General features: G+C 38.4%; 1 protein-coding gene across 1 annotated transcript in view; it reads left to right on the top strand.

Annotated features, from left to right (window-relative positions):
• The first annotated feature begins 5,458 nt into the window (after positions 1–5,458).
• The window catches only part of ctnna2 (catenin (cadherin-associated protein), alpha 2), a 331,452-nt gene continuing 315,339 nt past the window's right edge, over positions 5,459–21,571 (top strand). Inside the window, exon 1 of the mRNA XM_039802047.1 lies at positions 5,459–5,773. The gene's annotated coding sequence lies outside the window, so the exon portion shown is untranslated. The remainder of the gene's footprint in view (positions 5,774–21,571) is intronic.

A 21,571-nucleotide genomic window follows, 5' to 3' on the forward strand; every position in this document is an offset into this window, starting at 1 on the left:
GCCTTGACCAACTGCCACTTTGTTTGTTTGAAAGCCATGATGTTTCTCTCTCTCATGGGGTGGCCAAATTCTCTAGGCGGGCAAAGCAGAGAAAAGGGAGGTAACCTTCCTCCTTATGACCTCATAAGGAGGAAGATTCCAGATCGGCCCATCTGAGCTTTCATTTTCTCAAAGGCAGAGCAGGATACCCAGGGCTCGGTTTACACCTATCGCCATTTCTAGCCACTGGGGGACCATAGGCAGGCTGGGGGGACGCATATTAATGTTAAAAAAACTCATAAAGTGAAATTTTCATGCCATGGGACCTTTAAGATAGGTAATGGTGTGTTGTTGCAGTAAAGACTCCACTAACTCATGATACATAGACCTGAGAACATTTATTGTGGAATTACTTCACACACTCTCCAAAGGATTAAAGATAGCCATTAAACCTTAACCAATAATATATCACTTCTGACAGTTGTCTAAATGATTAATTTCATCTCAAGTATTAAATCATGAACAATCTTTAATTCATGACTCAGAGGCTGTTAGCAAAAAATAGAGTACATTATGTTGAACTACATAGGAATACTCTTTTTTTCTTGCTATGTATCAAAGGAGCAGTAAGAAAAGCTTGAACATCCAATATGCAATTAAATATCCAAACCAGCAGATCAGGCCTTACCTCATGTTAACAATGCAACAAGGTTAGACTATGTAATTTTCAATAAGACATTTAACTCCAAAATAATTCTCCTATTTTAGTGTTGCTGATTGACAGCGCGGAAGGTAATTGTGAGCACAGCCTCACTAAAATCATCATGTTGAGTGGGGTGCTCATTTAAATGCAATCACTCTCGCTCTTGTGCTCTTGTGCATTTAAAAAGCAATCTGACACACAAGTGCAGAGACCCTTCGATATTTTATCTGAATGTTACATTGAACAAGATTTTTTTCCTCTTTAAAATCTATTTAGATATAGGCTGAACAGTTTAATTATGACCCAGACCAAGTGATGCATTTTTGTCGACGTGAGGATACTGATAACAAGCAGGGTGAAGAGAATGGATTCAGAGGAAATTATATGATGATTGCTACGGTGATTACAACTCATTGAATGAAAAAAAATGTGCCCGGGACTCTCCTAGGATTAAAATCAACAGAAGGAAAACTCCATTGATAACACTATCAAAAGGCACATCCTGCTCCTGATTTACTGATTATGAACTTCCACTGTTAATAAATCTTTCATTCATCAGAAAATCACCCTAATATGGACATGCATTCTGAGAAGTGCTGGGGTACCTATGGCCTTTTTGTTGTTGCAGTTTTGCCTGCAGTTTCACATAGGCCTATACAATTTCTATAAGTTACTTGTTATACGACCATTTTATTGCTTAAAGATATAATACGTAACATTTCCGTATTAAAATGTCTAAGAATGATCTATGTTATTTATTTTGTTGAGTTGTGTACTTTATCTCAAATGTTTCCAACAATGTTCCAAACCAGGGAAATCTGTCATTTTATTCAGCGGTCCGTAAAATTTGGTTGCATTGGTTCCATTTTTATGATACACTTTAGATATTGGTCTTTGCATATATTTTAACTGGATGAGGGATTTCAGTCATCGGGCGTCGTGGAAGTTATCAGAGAAACGAGCTGAGAAAACGTTAGCGGTAGCTCGTCTTGCACCCACTCCGTCGATTAGCTTAACAGCTTTGGAGAAACAGAATTTTTAGTGTTTAGTGTTTTTGCATGTTTTAATCAACTGGTCCATCTGTTTTGGAGGGAAGGAGACCTCTGCAAATAATTTGGCTTCCGGTAAAAAAAAACTCCTAAACAATGAACTCTGAAGGAATCCTAATTCCAATAACTGCAATGGTAATGAAGACAACAACTCCCCTGATCCCATGCTACTTCAACATGTCCCCAAACTTCATCTTTTGTCATTGTTTTGCTGAAAATTGCATATTGTACGTTTAAGTAACTGGTTATGCGTCAGAATGTTTCTCATAGATTTTACTTTTCAAATTAATGCTATGCACATACTGCAGTTGTTCATTTTTTGCACATAGGCTACTTTTGAATAATTCTCTGAATATTGGTAGTAGGATTAAGGGACATGATTCTGATTTATTATACCAAGTTTATACAAAGACAATAAGGTGCTGGAGAGCCGTCATGATCTTTAGAGTGAAACCTAAAAGTCTTTCCGTGGTAATAGTTTAAGTTGCAATGCCATTCAAAATTACTCTGTCTGGCTTGTTTTCAACAGATGTGAATGACTCTTATGTCACAATGGAGCGATTTAAAGAAGCCAAAGCTACTCTCCTCTCGAGATATTAACCTCCAATGACATTTTTCAAAAACTGCAGACCCAACCCTTCTTTGCAGTCCTCTGCATTCTCATGTCTTTGAATCATAGGATAAAGCATGAGGTTCTGAGAGCCAAGAGACTGCAAAACTTTATTATTCATCCCCAAAGTACAGCGGGGTGGGTGTAGTGATGAACTCATTATGTTAAGAGAGCGGGAGAAGCTAGTGCAGAGACATTTTGTGATTGCTGTCCCTGGAGTATCTATTCTCTAGGTGAAGGGGAGGGCCCAGCTGGACACTGTGGAAAAATATGAGTATGTGTTTGAAACAGATAGGGTTTTACAGTATGTAAACCAAGCCTAAGGACTGCACTTGTTACTTGGGCATGTGTGCATACATAAGCACGCACATACACTGTATGCTTGTATAGAATAAACTCCAGCGTGGGGCTGTGTACCTTAAAACAAGCAAGGAGCGGATTATCTTGTACTGCATTATGCTACTTGCCTTAATTAAAATATAATAAAGTTGTTGTCAACTCCTCAAACTCAAAGATGAAGGTTTATTCCCTGTGTAGCTTTGCTCCAGATTGATCAAGCTGGTGAACCAGATAGTGAAATGCTGGTTTACACTGTGAGAGTCAACTCTCTACAGTAACTCCATAGTCATGGCCCCCTAACTGACAAATGAATAATAGCTTGCTAACATGTTGTGCTGGATTGCTGCCATGCACTAAAAAACGAGCAGATGGGAGACAATGGGCTGCTGTTCCTGCACTTTTTCTCTCCCAAGACAAAGAAATAAGCGGGACAGAAAAAGAATGTGTTTGGACTAAAGACAATGCTCACAGATGGCTTTATAACAATGTTTTCTCACCAATATATGATTTACCATTACCATTATTGATCATCACTTTTACTTTGCATTTATCAAGAAGTTTAGACATTCTACACTCCTTTAATGCTATAGTCTTGAACTGGAGATAGTGTTCAATATTGTTAATGTTCCGCAAGAGTTCATCTACCACAGCTGCATAGCATCAAAGGTCCATCTAATTCAGCCGTGTCTTACTGACCTAATATGTTGGCTGCAAGTCTGTGTAATCCAATTTCCTTGGGAGACATAACTTCTCCGAGGCTTTCAGTGATTACCTGCTCATTTCAGACTCTCTAATTGTCCCCAAGTTCAACAGACTATGCTTGAAAATAACTCGTGTGTCTCCCCTCTATGCCTATCCTGTGAGCTGACATGTTGTTGAATGAGTTATTAATATGGTTCTCTACCAAAATTAAATGCTTTAGTGGTTAGTTATATATGTAATGGTTTGATTAGGTAGTTATAATAGGAATTGTGGTGGTTATTATGTATAAAAAAAGACACATTTCTCATGTCGTCATGAATCATTGAAAAAAAATGGCCAACATGTATTTCTGTATAGTTGGCCTCTTGACATTTTCTAAGGAATAGAGTGATAAACTGGCATAGTGTCATTGGGTCGGGAGTGAGCTGAGATCAGGTTTGTTCATGAGTGGGGTTAAGATGCAGCGTGTAGATTGCTCTCTGTGGTTATGCAGACACTGTACTTGAGTTGTAGTTGAGCCTGATGGCTACGTTGAGGGTTAAACCGAGCAATCTATGTTTCCGACATCGCTTATGGCTATTAGCTCTGGACAGCGGGGTAGCCGAAATGAGTTACCTTTATAGTGCATCTGGGCTCACCGTCAGGGACAGAGTGAGGAGCTCAGATAAAGAGCTGAAATGCCCGTCATTTCCATTACATATAAAATGACCCAGTTGAAGTTGTTTAGGCATCTGATAAGGATGCCTCTTGACAGCCTCCGTGTGTACAAAATCTGGGCACATCCAACTGGGAGAAGACCCTGGGGAAGACCCAGAGCAAACAGGATGGACAACATACCTATGCAATCTGGGCTGGAAAAGCTGTGGGATCCCCCAGGTTGGAGGACATAGCTATTAGAAGGATACCTGTCTACCAAGTGAAAGCTGTAGCTACACATGTTATGCTGGAAGAGGAAAGCCCTGTTCTTACATCTCAAATTATGCAAAAAAAAAACAGACCAACTGTAGTTTACAAAAACAAATAGTATGTTTTATAGCTTATTTTTTGAGTTTAAATTATCTACATATACTTGTTTAAGCAAAAACATTCAGTCAATATATTTATTTCCTCATATTAAATAACTCTGTAGGTATAATACGCAAATCTGTGGTCAACAGTGCAAAAGGGCACAATTACCCAGAGTTTAATTGCAGAGCAGAGAAGTCATGTGCGTTTTGTTTTCAGCTTTATTAACTATGTTATATAAGTATAGCTAATAAAAACAATTGAACATGGTGAACATGTTGATTTCTGAGTATTAATGTTTTGTGGACAGGTATACAGACCATGTGACTATACAGTATTGGCATTTCCCTAATCCATCAAGCTCAGATTTTTAGCTTTGACCTTCATTATAGGCCGTTCTTCCCAAAAGACAGTGTCATAGTAAGAAAAGTAAAAAATATCCATTGTGAAGAAAAGGTTTCAGTAGTTTTGTTTTAGCCAACTAATATATCCATATCGTTCAACCCTACAATAACTGCATTGATTAATCAAAACTAGGCATATGTTTTTTTCATGTTTTTATTTCAAATAATGTTAGTATGTGTTATTTGCACATTTGCATATTTGCATATTTGTATGTAGGCTCTTACATTATATTATATAGGCTACAACACAAGCACAAAAAATACAAAAACAACACAAAAACACACACAGCACTTTCAACACCTAAAATCGCAGATTTACACGTATGACAGAAACGTTTTTTTTGTCCGCCTCACATTTGATTAATTTAATTATTTAATCTACTCTTACTCTGCAGTAAGCATTTCTACAATAGTGTAAAAAATGTAAAAGAAAAAGCATTTTATTTATTTCTGTAAACCTAATAGGCTATTAGTTATGTTATGTTATATTGGTATTTAGTATTACTCTACAGCTGGAATCGGCACGCACCCACCAAGAATATGTCAAAGCTCAGAAATCCTCGCTACAATGTGTTCACTGGCAGGGCGCATCCTCACACTCGGAACCACGCATGCGTCAAAAACGGAGGCTCTTCTGATTTGACAACCCTGGAACCTACCACACTGCCCACTATGTTGCAAGGCTTTCAGTTACTAGCGCACCATCATTTGCACCTGCCTGCTCTGTTGTTGTGGTTGGAGCGCTGTGAGGGGTCATTATTTCGCAGGCAGCCGTAGGAGGAGGAGGCATTTCCGAGACACCGACAGAAGCGTGTAGTCTCAGATTCAGCACCACAAGATTGAGGAAAGCGTCCGGATTGAGTCAATTTTCACTGTTTACAGTGGGATAACAGGAGGACACCATTTTTGGGAATACTTAGTGAAACCAGGCGCTGTACACAGTTTGTGGACCTGCAAGAGGTGTCATCTCCAACGGTAAAAGGTGCGTAGCGTTTGTTTGTTGGATGCTGTGGTTTGTCAACTGGATGATTTGTTGCTAGCAGCTTGGTAGCATTAACGTTACACTTGCTGCACTGACTGACCCGCTGTGCTGCTAACATTAGCTTAGGCGAGGTCCGGCTTTTCATTCATCATTGTGCTAGTTGGCGGTGTAAATAAATCACCGCACCGAAATACTTTACTGCCCATTATACCACAGCACGCTTAACGTTACATGGCGTTTATGTGCTGAGCTGGGCTATCCTCGTTACCTTAGCTAAAATCTCAATGTCGCCCACTCTGCTAACGTTATCTAAACCGCACTCCAAGCACTGCTATCCAGTGAGCCCAGTGCTGAAAGCCTGCTCCGACTCCGACTGATTTGTGAGAGCCTGTCGGACAGAGACATGCTAGGCTGCTAGGCTAGTGAAGTGGCTAAGCTAACTGCCACTTTTATGGTAGTAAAATAACGGTCCCACATCTGCATTAAAGGCTGTTTAAGCGTACGGTCCCACATCTGCATTAAAGGCTGTTTAAGCGTTCGGGAGCTGGTTAATAATCCTTCAATTCCCTTACTTACGTAAATACAATTTAGATTCTTCCCTTCGTGTCTTTGCAACGTTCTTAAATTTCTTTGTTTGATAATTTTTCCTCTTTGTTTAATTGACATTCTTACGCTAGATTGAAATAAACGCTTCACTCGTTATGCCGCTTGAATTAAGTCATACTAATCTTTTGCAAATGATTTTGAATTATTTATTCATCGTGCTTGACTCAAGTGTTTTAAGTAGCGAAGCCTTGCCTTGCCTCACTCTGCAAGTGTAACGGGTCTGTATAGTCAAGTATCTATTAGCTCTTTAACAATGAGAACAATTAGGCTAGTTCAAGGAACCTGGCAGGCTGATTTAAGAGTCGCAAATTTCAGTTTCAACCGTCCCTTACGGCAAACAATGTGCATTCAGAGTTGTCATACAGCTAAGCATCGATGCAGTTATGTGGTTAACCTATAGGCTATGTTCAGTCAGCGATACATATATCATGTCTGTCTTGCACACTGCAGCACATTGTTGGCTACAGTTTTTTTGTTCTCCTATTCATTAGCTGTAAAAATCATGTTAAATGGTAAATTATCAATAGAGTATGTGTGTCGTGGTGGGCTTGTTTGCATACACGCACCACTCAGGCTAAGTGCACTCTGTGTTTAACAGTAGGAGTCAGACCTAAGCTTTTTGTGACCAAGTGTAGTGTGCCACATTCTTTTCCTGTAACTGGATATGGGGTCTCAGATGCCTCAAGGGGTCACATAGTGGCTGAATTTAGAATCTGAACTTTTGATTGGCAAGGAGGCATGCTCAGACTCACTGCCAGGTCTGTATGGGTCTCTGTCTTACTGTCCCATATGTTTACCATGTCATTGTATTATAGCCAGAGGAAGGGACAGCCTGCAAAGTCTGATCTAAAACAATACACAGTGTAGTGTGCTGTGTCTTTTGGCATATGAGGTTTAAAGAAGAAATAAATAATCTAGGAAATAATATTGGTGAGATATTATTTTCCCACATTCATAATATCACTTGTTGTCTATCCCAATGCAATGAAAAACAAAGTTCAGGGCAAAAGGGCTGCAACTAATGAGTATTTTCATATTCAATTAATCTGTTATAATAGGCTACTAATAAATTGTAATCTATAAATTGTCAGAAAATAGTAATTTATGCCCATCACAATTTCCCAGAGCCCAAGGACACATCTTTAAATTTAAAAAGATGTTACAATAATAATAATAAAAGTGGGCAACGCAGCAAATCCTCACATATGAGAAGGTGGTACCAGCTATTATTTGGCTCATTATTATTATCTCTGCTTGTAAAATGACATAAACAATGAATTGATTATCAAAATTGTTGTCACTTAATTTCCTGACAATTATCTAATTGAATAATATCAAATCAGCACTCAATTAGTTTGGCTACTCACAATGCAGTTTAACAGTTCTCATCCTTTGATGTGGCAGACTAGTATATTGAGTAAGGAAAGTTGTAGAACTTTGCAGTTATTTTGCGTAACAAGAAATATATAAACTTGTAAATATATAGGCTATTTTACTGAATATTGACTAGAGGCAGACAAGGCAAGAGCTGTGATCCCAAACTGCCAAGAATGGACAGACTCTTCTCCGCCCTTTGGGAAATATCTGCATATGTGCATTACTGTCTAACCATCTGCTTGCTGTAAGCCTTGTATGCAAGGCTTATTTGTTTAACCTTTAGGATATATTTTTGTACAGTAGACTACATCCATATTCAGAATTATGCTCTTATACTAGATTGTTAACCATTGCGAAGCATGCTTTCAGAAGTGAGGAAAAACATTGAAAATCGTATGTACCGTGTTTCATTTATAGCGACAATTTTTTAAATCCATTATTTCCCTAAAAATCTATATTTTTTATGTATCAATTATTCACCTAAATATTTTCAGTTTATATGGTACCGCTGATGGCGACTACATCATATCCGTTTCCAGCAAAACTGACCAAAAGCAGATACATGTTATGTACTTCTTTACAAATTAAATAAATGTGAGACTGACTGACTGACTAACATGTGATGCAAATTCTTTTTAGAAAACAATCGCTTTTTAGAAATGTCTCATGATATTTTGTCTCTAGAAGTGTAATATTCACCTTTTGTTTTTATTAAGGAAGGAAAAGTAAATTCCAATACTCAGTACTATCGTATTGCAATTCTTCTGCAATCGCAATAAATGAAAATCACAATACTAATCGAATCGGCACCTATGTATCGTGAAATAATTGAATCGGGACAAAAGCATATCGTCTTAGCCCTACATGCTTTAGTATTCAGGATTACATTTTGCCATTTTCTTCTCACCTTGGTTCTCTGGGCAAACTTAACAAACAATTTGTTTTGATTTTGGAAAGAAAATCACTCATACAACTACAAAGCTGGTGTCAAAAGGATTTGTTTTCACCAGTAGCCCATTTCTTATTCCTCATTTGATAATACCAAATTACAGGGATTGACTGCCACCTGTATATAATCGTCTGAATGCTGTGGCTCAGTTACTTCATGCCATTCGCAGTATAACGCTTGGTTCTGTTACTGGGGATGAGGAAAAGCCATAATTTATGGGTGAGACTATGCAATCAATGGCAGTCCAGGGTGCATTGTGTTCTCTGTCTCCTGGGAGAGGAAGCAATATTGGCTGACCACCATGGAACCCCCTGTTGTTGTACTCAAGCAGAGCTTTAGTGTAGCCATGGTACCCCTTGCTTACTGGAACAGGATTGCCTCTCTAAGGCCTTCTCTCACTCCAGCTCTTGCACAAATGTTTGATACTGTTTAAGAGATGAGAGATGAGGCAATAGAAACAACACAGAACAATCAATAGTTGTAGCGGTGTTGTCTGCCACATCAGTTTGAACTCTCCTAACCCCGGGGTTTGTATTGTCTAATTCTGCAAAGTGGAACTGAATTCAACTAACAGCAAACATTCTCACTAGGCTTTGGGCTAAGTGTGTAGTTCTTCATCTTTTAGGTTATAAAAATTAGCACATTGTGGGTTGTATGGAGCGTCGATTACTTTACCTATTTAACAGAATATTTAATGGGCATACAGTGTGTTAGATGGGCTAGATTCATCTGCTGTTTCCTTACCTGTTTATATGGCATAAAGAGCACTTTATTGTTTCAGTGGGGACAATAAAGCAGATGATCCAGCAATGCTTGAAAGTATAGTGTCAGCAGCAGCTTGGTGCAGCAAGAAAGAATGAGGTTATGCTCTTAAGTTCCTTTTCATGTCTATTAGTCTGCTTTAGACCACACCCACACTGACAAAGCCTGGCATATGAGCTGTTGCAGCGAAAGTTTATATTGTTACAGCCTAGCTTTATTCTCTATAGGACTATCATTTAAAAAGCAACAACCCATCCTACCATTACACTGTGAATGTGGTTGAATTAAATTTAATCGAGAAACTGCTCACAAAGCATTGCAAGTCATCAGAAGTCAGGCTGATATTTTGTCATTTTCTTATGAAACTTACTTGTGTGTAAAATTTTGAATCAAAATGTAATGTTGTGCAGCTGAGATCCTATATTCCGGTTGGAGTGGCATTCTTACCGGGCGTCAGAATGGTAGGAATCCTGCCATACAAACAAAAGCTGCTAACAGATCTGCACAAATTTAATGTTCCAAAATCATAGTGTCAAATATGAGGTTGACTTGATGTGCTGTCCAGGTTTTGACGGTTCAAAAAAGACAATCCCCTTACGCTGCACTATTATTTTCACGCAACTAGTTGCATTTGCTTGTGGTCAGTTGATGTTATATGACTGCGCCTGCAGCACTGTAGCTTATTGCAGCATTGACCGATCAGGCTTTTAGCATAAGCGAGTACCTCTAAACCTACAGCAAGGGTTGTAGGTAATGTTCCTGCACAATGAGCCCCAGTGGCTAGTCAAATCCATCAACCACCAGTTTCTTTAATCAGGCACCTTTCAAGTAGACAAATGTGACAGTCGTTGTACTGTATATTAAAGATCCATTTTTATTTGTATCTTTTTCAAGATCTACTCTATTTACTTTCTAATGTAATCATATCCTTAGTAAGCATACAACCTTTGGTTGGTGACAGCATTTTAAAACTGTAAAATAGTATTTGTGCGCAATGAAAACCTTATTCTTAAAATTTCCATGCATATCTTCAAAAATCTTCTGCAGGTAGTGCTTCAAAATCTGTTCAAATGTTTCTATTCTTAGTTTTAAAAGTCACCTTTTTAAATTATAGATGATAAGTGCATAGTGTGAGCATATTGTTGTCATCAAACTGTTTCTAAAATGTCCCAACTCTCCATCCTCAGGCATTCCCACTCTATATCCTAGGTCCTTTGTTACCAGGGTTAGAGTATCAGATAGGCTACTGCTTAATAAGATATAAAGGTTATATAGTTAGGCAACTCAAACTACTTGGTTAAGGATTGGGCCAGCTGCTGGCCAACTGTTTTAAGCTCATACAACAATTTAGGTTATGCTTCCTACTGGTGGTGTTGTACTATCAGATTGTACTCTGTGGTTGTCAACAAATTGATTTCAAAATGCTGCTGTTTGTTAATGAAGCACTGACTGATTTAAGGCCAAAAGACATTTCTGATCTTCTGCTTCATTATGAACCATCCAGAACTCTCAGGTGGTCTTTCTGTCCCTAGAGTCAAAACTAAACATGGAGAAGCAGCGTTCAGTTTCTATGCACCACATATCTGGAACACACTCTCAGTTCTTTTAAATCAAGGCTAAATACTTTTCTGTTTGCTGCTGCCTAATATTAAATCAAATAATTATTCATCTTATTCTCTATCTGTCTTATTCTATTTAAACTTGTTTTTATTTTCTATTTTCTTGGCTAAATGTCCTTTTGTTGTTTGTTTCTTTTGCACTTTGTACAGTTGGTTTGTTGCTGAAAGTAGCTATGCGTCCCTTGTCTTGCCTAAAAGGTTTGGACAATATTGTTGTTTTTTATGTTAAAGGATCATACAGTAGGATCTTGGGAGCATATAGCCCTGGTAACATGCAGTAGATGTGTTCACTAATTGACAAGGGGCTTCCAGATGATCATTTATTTTTTGGAAATCTTTAAAACTAGCAAAGCATAGAAACAAGCAGCAATTTGATAACTTTAATTAAGGGGTTAAATTACCTGTGATAAGGTTTTAGTCATGTCAGTGGAAACATTTATGGAGAGAGAGCAAAAGGAGTAGGGCTGCAACTAATGATTATTTTCATTGTCATTTACTCTGTGGATTATTTTCTCTATTAATTGATTAGTTGTTTTGTCTATAAAATGTCAGAGAATGGTGGAAAATGTTAATCAGTGTTTTTCCCGAGCCCAATATCAAATGTCTAATTGTCCACAACTCAAATATATATTCCGTTTACTGTCTCAGAGGAATGAAGAAACAAAAAAAATATCACATTTAAAGGTGCAGTATGAGTTCTTGCATGGTTTCAGCGTGGTTTCGTTTTTGGCTCAAATCGTAGGCATCTCTCCTTGATCCACTAGCTGCCTGCCCCCTGAATACACTGTGAAAAAGCCCGGTCTCGGGAGACAACACAGGGGTCGTAAACGTCAAACAAACACTAGGGGCACAGGCTGTGCACCAAAATACAAAAAAACACGTTTGCAGCAGCCACTCTCAGATACAACTCACGTTACTCACTCAGCTGTGCTCACCCCATAAAAAATTACTCAAACTGATTCATTGATTATCAAAAAAGTTGCCGATTAATTTAATAGTTTACAACTGATTAATCTTTGCAGCTCTAAAAATGAGTTCACATCTCCTAAGAACTGAGAGGTTTTAAATGTCTCAGTGAGCAGACAGAACCTTTTCTCATTGAGACGTTGGAACTGGAGTGTGATGCCAAGCTGCTGCCAAGATTTTTCACTGCTGTTTTAATGATTCTCACCCAGCCTCCCACAGATACAACAGTCTCTGGGGAAAAAAATATAGATTTTGATAAGACTGAATTGTTAATAGTATTTTTCTTTTGTTGGCCAGTGGCCCTGTCAGTTCTGAGGTTATGATGTGACAACAAAGCCTTTCTTCACAAGTACAGGCACAACCAATTTTTAGACTTTATCCAGCTAATGTGGATCATTTCTTACCTTTATAGCTGGCTTTGCTTCATTCTAAGAATTCATGTTATAGGTGCAGACTAGGATGCCTTGAACTGTGAACATCAAATACTCTATGTTTTAAAGTTGGAACTGCATGTCCTAGTCTCTTTGAATCTTGTAGTCATGTTAAGACATGGACACACTTCAGGGCATGTTGACTTGACTGTCCAGTATGACTTGACTTTGTCATTGAAAATTGACGTAATGCTGAACACAGCCTATAGGCATTTTTTACCAACATCAAATTGTCCCTAATGTTAGGATCATTAAGTAGTCTCTTTAAGTTGTACATAATATAGTATTTTCAGTGACACAGCTTGAACAGTATGCAATGCAAAACTTATATTAGGTAGGAACTCATCCTGTTCCTGGTTATTGCAATTAGCAAAAAGTTCACTAGGAGAACAAGGGTGGATGCAGTGTCAACCATAGATAAAAAATGGTCAAGGCCATAGCTCATAAACTAGTCTATGTCAGCATCAACAGTGAGGACATAAGTCCACTTCCATAAAACAGGCATCTGGTGAATTTTGTAGATGTAGCTTGTAGGCTAGGCATTAGTGGATGGGCACTAACAATGCAGTTTGGTGAACTGTGCATCAATTGTGGTGCAAACATTAAGTGTCTCTCTCACTTGCACAATCTATGCTTCTCTATCTATGAGAGGTCATGCTAACACACTTCTGATACTGGAAAGTTCCCTTTCTGCTTCTGCTGTGTCTTTACCCTTCGTGGTGCCACCTTATTGTTTTGATTCTATCAAAAACAAATCTGTGCTGAGTCATGCTTGAGGCCATTGAAGTGTATCATCCTCTCAGTTGTTCTGTCCTTCTGAGGCCTCACTTGTCTCTCTCATACTCCCTCCCTGTCCACCCCCACCATGGGCTACGTCTGGGACCAGTGTAGGCCCCAAGTATTGGCCCATCTCCTCCCCCACAGTGTGTGTGCTCTGTCTTCGTGCGTTAACTTTTCTATTGTTTGGTGACTGCTTTTCTTCACTCCTCTTACAGAAAATCGATATGCTGACAAGCGGCAATTCTTGAATTTGACGTCTGGGGCTTAGGCTTGAAGCTTGGAGTGGGAGGCTGGGGACATATTCTTTCAGGGCAATTTCTTTTTTTATTTCAAAAGTTAAATACATATGTTCCTTGCAATTTGCAATGAACCTCTTAACTCAAGATGAGATAGATCTTTTCTATAAATGAACCAGAAACTGGGGTGTTAAAGGCTTAGAATGTGCAAGCTACAGATTTCCCAGAAATGCCTGACATGTGCAATCAGCGCATACATTTTTCAGTGTCTTCCCCATTTTCTCAGAAATTATCCTCACATGTTTTGTGTAGTTTGCTTCTTTCGCTCTGCATTTCCTACAGTCACTCACAGTTTTCCATTATAAACCCACTATTTTATCCTCTTAAAAGAGCAAGGGACCTTTGCTGTCAATTTCTTAACAAGACATTAAATTCCACACACAGTAAAAGTCTGGGTGAACTTGCCAATTAAGATTTCTGTTTTTACTGAAAGTAGCCTCAAAAATAATGATCAAGACAATGTAGGTGATGAACATGAAATCATTTTTTTTTAACCAGTTTTTAGAGACTAACACAGTTTCAGTTTTGATTCAAGCTGGGGTATCTGATGCTAGGAGATAACTTTTTTTCATGTCAACTTAAGAGAAATGCCGATATAGGAGTTGTTATTTCTGTAAGTCAACCAAACCTATTTGAATTGCTGAAAGAAATCATAGATGTGGGCCGTGATGGCAGTAGCTCTTAAATTACAGTGTTTTACAAAACTGTAGATCTTTACAGGAAAAATGTACACAAGAAGATGAATTAGTTTTGTTCCATCTTGAGCTGAAATTGCCATTATTGGTGTTGACTGTGTTGTGTGTGCCCATATCAAGAGCTCTACTACAAGAAGTGGGGCTGTGCCAGAGAAATTCAGGGCATGAGCACAAAAAAACTCATTCTGACATGTTGAACATCCATTTAGACATTAAAGGAATGCAGTCTTTCATTTGCTTCTATCTCTTACAATTACTGCGTCACTTTGTAAATATGGCTTCTGTAGTTGCAGCTGCATATATTTTCTAGCTCCGTATTTTTTTTGGTATATTGTAATTTCTTTGGAAAAAACAAAACAAAAGCCATTGCTGGACACAGTTTTTGACATCATAAATTCAGGGTTACACGTTTAACTAACCTGTAAAAATGACCCACCCTAGGTCAGTACAATTTGTCCATATTATCCAAAATCACAAATTTGTTTCAAAGAACTTTACATTTTGTAAGCCTATAAATAGGAACAGTCTCTTTTATAATACTCATACATAGGGTTGGGTACCGAAACTCGGTGCCAATAGGGAACCGGTGCCGACGTAAACGGTAGTAACGAGACCGAATAAGAACGAAAGTTTCGGTGCTTCATTTCGGTGCTTGACTTTACACTACACCTGACAGCATGTAACGTTAGCCTCCCTTTAGCTAGCAGCTGGATTAAACACCGGTAAAATGTTGACAGCTAACGTTAAACAGTGTAAAGCGTGACTGTATTTCACTGTGGAGGACTTCAACAGCGGGATGTAACAGTCTGCACTGCAGCGCAGCAGCAGCTGCCGTGTTCGCAATTCATAGATATACAGTATGTTTATATGGTCGGAATTACACAACACAGATGGTGCTTTCACTCGCAGCTGCCGTTGTCGGAATTAAACAACACAGACGGTGGATTCACTTAAAACAGGTAGCCTCGTGGTGCATTCACAGTAATTGTAAAATACCCTTTTCCCATCTGGGGTTCAACAGCGATATACTGGTGAAATAAGTTATTGTTATTGTTATAGTTATTACATTATTATTAAATCTTTAATTTTGACCATGGCCTTAGCAATAGACAAGTCACTGACTGTTGTTTACTACCCTTATTTTTTTTCTTCTTCTTTTTTTTTAACTTTATTGAAAAGTACCGGTTCAGGCACCGTTTAGGCACCGGCACCGTTTTAAAAGTATCGATTTAGCACCGGAATCAAAAAAAAACCAAACGATACCCAACCCTACTCATAGATGTCACTATTTTTATTTCATCTGACATTCAAATTCATTGACTTAAAGCGTTTGCCAATACAGTATCCCATAATTGAAGGTTTAGTTATTGAGTAGATCATATTAGGTATGCAGAAATGACTAGAATTTTTTACAAGTGCAATATTGCATACATTCATTGTAACTGTATACTGTACCACTCACACACAAAAGCCATGTCTGATGTGGGATTAAATCTGTATTTAACTGTATTTATACTACAGACCACTGTCATGGGTTAATCCTACAACATTAGTTTGATTGTTGTGTAAATCCCAGGACAATAACCAGTAATAACATCCATTCATTGGAATATAGTTCCCTACACATTCTGTGTGAGACTTAAAGCCCAGTTCACACCAAAGATGCATGACGAGAATAGTTGAAGCTTGCAACTATTTGCAATGCGCTGGTCTGCAACATTCTGGAACCTGCCAGTTTACACCAATGTGACTAGACAAGACTGTGTATCATCGCCATAGCAGCGACTGTACTTCCGTTCTAACTTCCAACTTTTCAGGCTTTTTATGTAGCTGAATATAATCGGCAGCATCTTAAAATATGAATGATAGTGATATTGAGATACTTGCTTTAGTTGAATTTCTAGTAGTGATGAAACGTTGAAAATAACAGGATTCACTCTTCATTCACTCTTCACATTACACTCTAAAACCACTCCCGACTTGACAAGCTGAGTCGCAGACGACACCATCAGCTGGCTTGAATTGAGCTTAGACGGGCCAGTTCAGACTGCTGCAACTTTTCCCTGCAACTTTATGAAACGGTTTAGCCTTGTCGCGGATCTTTGGTATAAACTAGGCTTAAGATGTGAAGTATTTGCTGAAACAAGTTGTTGACTATCAGCTCCTTAAAGGTGCTTGCTGTAGTCATAGTTTTTTGTTGAGCATTGTCCGCTGCAAAGTCAGAAGGGCTGCAAAGCTTGGTCAGATGACTCACTGTCCCATTCAGGCCCATGGCAAATGCATTGTCATCTTGTCGCAACATTTTGGGGGAATGGCTCTTAGACACAAAATGTATGTTTATATTTAGTGTTTCTCATCAAAATGCTCTGTGTGTATTCTCAAGGTCCTTCCTCCTAAAAAGAGCTTATTTATGAAATACTTAAAATCTTGCATTGTTTACATCCATGTTTACTTGCTAGCAGGCTTCTTCTTTGCCTCTTTTGGTGCATTGCTATGCTTGTTGGCATGTTCCTGCAACTAAGTGTTGATCAGTAGAATGAATTCACGTGTGCATGTACAATACAGACTAAACAGGGAACCACTCCTAAAAAACATTGGCCCATAGTGCTACTGGTAGTTAAAACATCTACAAGGTACATTTAACATCATGCTCCTGCTCCTAATCTGTGTAAAACAAATAAGTGGGAGAGCATTTGTTAAGATTCATGCAATCTTGTCATGCTTAAGTAATTAACACAATTGTTTTAAATCTGATCAGTTTGGCACAAATATGTGATTACAGAGGAGAGCAGACGTCTCTTCTGCTTTAGTGATTTTATGTTGACACAGATTCATTGCTTTATAGTTGCGGTAAAAAAGGGACTTGACCAAAGGGAAGGTTGAATAGTCGTTGGATGAGTTTGAAACTTCATCTTGGGAATTTGTTGGAAGTGTTCACCACATGCTTTGACTGCAACATACAACCAGTACACTGCACCGGTATACACTCACCTTCAGCTTTGAGATTCTCATTTTTTGGCATTCAGACTTAGTTTGTCTGGACCTTATTTTGCATAGGTAGCCTGTCACACTCAAAACTATGTTTACGTATGCACAGCGTAAAGACATAAATAGAATGTAAAAAATCATACAAAATAATAAAAAGCACATCACTTTTTCCCCTATTGGATTCTAAAGTTGTCTGAGAAACATCCCAGTTGTTTTTTAAAAGACAAGAGTAACCCTCCCCCAGACCCTGGCTTGCAGGAACAGCAAAGTATTTCAAACTTGTTTGAGGTTCCCGATAAAGGATTTTTATGGACACATTCCAGCCAATCAGTGACAGGTGTTTTCAGAAGACATGGTTTAAGAGTGTTTATTCAACTTTGCAGTGTGTGTATTATGTTTTAAGGGGGTTTTGATCCCTAAAGACGGTTTTAACAACTTAGAGAATTAACGGTTGCTGCTCTGCTTCACTTTGATCAATAGCTTCTATTTTGGCCGTCTAGAACATGGCTCTGAGAGAGCGCGGGCAGCGATATCGGTTGGACCTTGCCTTCTGGTTTTACTGATATCCCCACTGCTCCACACAAGTGTGTGTATGTGCTTAACTCCGCTCCGAATCTGGGTCAATGCAGTGTCGGCATATTAACTTTTCATAATGACAAATGACAGGGCTTGTAGTCACAAAGTTAGTGTCACAGAAGCTCTGATGCACATTTTATGCAGTACAAGCAGTTTAAACTTTTGAATATTCTTTCTGTGACAAATATGCATGTATTTGCAAAACTCCAGGGCTAAGAATATTTGGAGGAAAATAGATCTGACTCTCGGAAAACCAACGGTATTTTGACGACATTTTTACACCTTACACTACATTGTAGTGAGACAAAGCATCATCTTAACGCACACTAACTTCAATTGGAGTCCATCTCTTACCATATTGTGTTGCAACATTCTGCTTATATCTGTGTCTATGAAGAGATCTAGCAATGCATTTGAGTGTTAAAGAACTATTTAAAATAATCTGAGGCTGCTTTCCTTAGCAACAAAAGGTTTTTCCAATCACACAGTAAACCTTAAAACTGTTTTTAGAATGTGATTACAGAAAATGTTATGCTTTAACCATATCATTTTGTCTTTCATTTGCATTGTTGCATACATGTTTTGTTGTTGCTACATGTAAATATTATTATACTACTAGTGTAATACTAAACCCTGCCTGTTTTAGCACTTGGTTTGACCTTATTTCGCTGCTCCCTGAATGCTTATCATGTATTAACCTCATTTAATGGCAGTGACGTTAATCCATGTCAACATAGACTCGCAGAGAGCAGTCTTGATTTTGATTTTGATGTACACTGTATGGTATGTGTGAATAAATCTTATCTTAGTATTTAACTCTTAGAGAGTTAACATAAATGACTAATTGTGAATGTCTTATGCAGGAATTACATTTTCCTCTGTTGATTCACTGATTTTACATATTGATAGACTGCATATAATGTGACAGGCACATATGGATCTCGATTTCCATCAAAATACAGACAATTGTGCGGATTGGTTAAGGCATTCATGTTTTATGGAGGATAACAGGGCTGTCACTATTCAAAAAGTCAATTTTGAACAAATCTGATCTAGTACGTAAACCGTTGGAATCAATTTGAAAGTTACCCATTTTGTAATGCGTGAGTCTTGAGATACAGTAGGCGACTGTCACATACACTGTAAGCCTGTGTGGCCAGAGAGGTTGTTTTACCCTTAGTCCTTATATTTTCCCGTGTGGTGTCATACACTGCACCTGTCTTGAGTAGGCAGTCAGACAAGGTTGTAAAATTGTTTTTGCTCCACTACTTCTTCATCCGCACGGCTTGGCTTGCTCCTGCTACATTGTACATGGCACTGTTCCTCTGGATCTACACCAAAAACAAATGACTTGTCCGTCTCCAAATTTCTGCTCAATAGCGGTTTTCATCGTAGTGTACATTAATGAAAGCTTTTCACGCAACATGTGAGTTGTATGCTGACCTATGAAGTTCTGTGTATGTGACTTCCTCTTACACCTAAATTCCACTAGGCGCGTCTGCGCTGCGTTCCAATCGCGGCCACTCAAGGCAATGCCTGTGATTCCACCAGCCGCCATGCAACGTGCTCCAGAAATGTCCCAGAAGCAGCTCTCTGCTCCGCTAAAAATATGCACTACCGTAGGTCTATTTTTGCTGTGGGCATTGCACAAACCCGGCAGGAAGTAGAGCGGCATCCATTCAATTTTCAGAATAAACACCCTGTGCGGACTCCCCATACTATAATACGTCACTACACTATTTTAACAACTAAAACACAGCCAAAAATCTTTTATCCATGTCGTTTATAACTGGACTAAATGGAAGAAACCATTTATCTATGTAGACTACTTACTTTTATCGTAGAAGCACAAATATCTATAAATCTAAAATGACCAAATCAACTAAATCTGCAAGCAAAACGCTCAGCTTCTGAACGCTTCCGGTGTGGCATGATGCCCAACGGAGGATGTATAAAACCCCGGTGCAGCTGTAATGGGGGACATCTGCACCTGGTGGAATCCTCCCGTTAGAGACTGTGAGCATAGTAAAGTAGCGGATGGAGCAGTGGCAGAGGGCAGGCTGCATGATGCTTCTCCATTGGTGGAGCATTTTGGTAGGTGCAGATGGAGGGAAGACTAAACCATAAGTATTTAAATTTGTGAGCATGAACGGAACTATTATTTAAAAATGTACTGTATACTGCCGCAATTAATTTCATACACAGTTTAACACACCATGGCGTGAAATGCTATAATAAATAGATAGATCATAATATAATCATGATTTATGAAATATATACCAAGTGCAGTAATGTAGGTACAACACCAAAACCATAAACACCATGAGGCAAAAACAGCAGGGGTGTTCTGTTTGTGTTGGTTGGGCCAACAGTATTGAATAGTACTAGTCATTGCCATCTATTTTCTTTGGTATTGCCAATAGACCGCTGGATGGAGTAGCTCTGTATGACAGGTGCTTAATCAATACAGACTCACAAACAGAGCTCTGACTCAGCATTATATCTGTCTTAACTGCCAGCGCTGTGTTTACCTGATTTGCTGAGATGTACTGATCATCCTGCTACAGCTTTTTGCAGTTGGGCGTCTGAAACACCAAAGTAGTCATGTGAACAACAGAAAGCCTTATTTTCATTTACTTTTAATTAAAACCATGATACATCAGTCACTATCATTTTTTGACATACAAATAAAATGGCAAGAAAAAGAACAATGTAAGCCACCAACAAGGAATCTACAACAAATCCAAACAAGATCCAGCATGAGCAAAGAATGGCACTACCTAGTTTAAGCAAAAATAGTGTGAAAATGAAAAGCAATGGATGGTAGAACTAAAATAAATTAAATAAATGTTCACAAGATTTAGACTTTTTAGATTTAGATTTTTTCCCCTCAATATTCATGACCGGCGGACTGAAATCTTCTGCCTTTCAGCTTCTGGATCACTGGTTCTGAGCAGAAAGGTTCCTGGTGGTCTTAAAAAGCCCTTCTGCTTCTTTCTTCTGGGGTTTGTACTCAGCAGTGAGTTCACACAACAGTGCAGCTCATGCCAAAAAGTTAACCCTGGTACTGAACCACTCAACCATAGCCATAGCCATATGTTTGTCTGAATGGAAATCTTAATGAACTGTCAGAGGCCTTGTCTGCATCTGTCTGTGCTACTTATTATTAGAGTTGAATTTGACTTAGTAACTTTGTAAATGAGATCTTAGTTAAGTTAGTCAAGCATCAAAATCTAATGTTGTGGAAGTTCATACTGGATTGAATACTACAATCTTGTTATTGCAACATGTAGGCTAAATGATTTCTCATGGGAATTAATTAGTGTTTATAGCAGATATTAACCAGTTCACCAGGGATGCCAGACTGCCTGTAGTCTGTGTAATAATCATAGACCAGAAATATCCTAGTTATAGGCTACAGTAGCACTACGACTCAACAACAGGGATACCCTGAGATTCACTGTTAAAAAACATAGTCACCCACCTATACTTATATGTAACTTTAAGGCAGTTGTTACTGCAATTAGGGCTAAACGATTTTGGAAAATAATCTTATTGTGATTTTTTTTTTTTTAACCAATGTTGTGATTGCAGTTTAAAATTGTATTTCTTTTTAAGCTCTTTATCTGGTATATTATTCAACAAGACAAATAATAAAACATTGTCTAGTATGACCAACACTATATTAGATATTTTAAGCATATACTGTTCTTTCTTGTGGGCCAGGCCTGTATGTAATTAGAGTATATTGAT

Source organism: Perca fluviatilis, chromosome 1 (genome assembly GCF_010015445.1).
Source record: "Perca fluviatilis chromosome 1, GENO_Pfluv_1.0, whole genome shotgun sequence".
Taxonomy (NCBI): Eukaryota; Metazoa; Chordata; class Actinopteri; order Perciformes; family Percidae; genus Perca; species Perca fluviatilis.